This window comes from Centroberyx affinis, unplaced genomic scaffold (assembly GCF_046629955.1).
Source record: "Centroberyx affinis isolate AG114_WGS23_722 - 3 ecotype Tasmania unplaced genomic scaffold, CSIRO-AGI_Caff_v1 ptg000107l_1, whole genome shotgun sequence".
NCBI classification, from domain to species: domain Eukaryota; kingdom Metazoa; phylum Chordata; class Actinopteri; order Beryciformes; family Berycidae; genus Centroberyx; species Centroberyx affinis.
This window is the reverse complement of record NW_027278809.1, coordinates 64,219-65,057: the sequence shown is the minus strand read 5'-3', so window position 1 is coordinate 65,057 and position 839 is coordinate 64,219.

The window sequence follows — 839 nt, the reverse complement described above, 5'->3', positions numbered from 1 at the left end:
TAACTAATAGACTGCGTGTCCGATCTTCACAACTTGTCTATTTGTGTGTCTTTCTACCTTCTGTAATGTTTTGTCTGTCTTTTCAAATTGTGCTTGGACGCCGCAATTGCCGCTTGTGGCTATATTTTATTATGTCATTGTTTATCATACCATGTAGGTTACACAGTCTAGTATGTTTCTATTTTCACTGTTGAACTTTTAATTTACATACATTACAATCTTTGACAGATTAAAACACATCAATCAAACATCAATTACATGATGTTTAATGTTCTCTTCATTCTGCTGCTGCAGTACAAAATAGCTGTGCCACTAAAAACAAAGCTAATTTTTTTTTACAGAATCCATTTTGCCATTTATGACTAAAACCACTTGAAGGCGGAACAAGATGCATTTAAAACTTCTGAACTTGGAAGTAGGGGTTTACGAGGAGCACCCGAAGACAGCAAGAGATAAGTAAAAAATATTTTTTGGAGGCTGTACAAATTCATCTTGTGTCTGTTTAAACGGGAAGCAACACACTGCGTTCTCACAATGATCATTTGAAGATCAGTTCTGCAACAAGGTTAAAACAACTGGCTTGTGATCCTGTCTGTATGGTCTGAATGTCTCGTCTGCTTTCATGTCTCATCAGAGAGGACAGCAGAACGACAGCAGGAATGAAGAGTAAAGAACAGAAAAGCTAAAGGAGGGGAGTGGAGAGAAAGAAAGAAGCGAGAGCAGAGAGAGGAGTGAACAGAGTGATAGAGAAGTTTATTGAAAGACAGATACAGATGAGAGCAGAGGTCTGACAATACACACACACACACACACACACACAGAAACCATCAAACATGGAC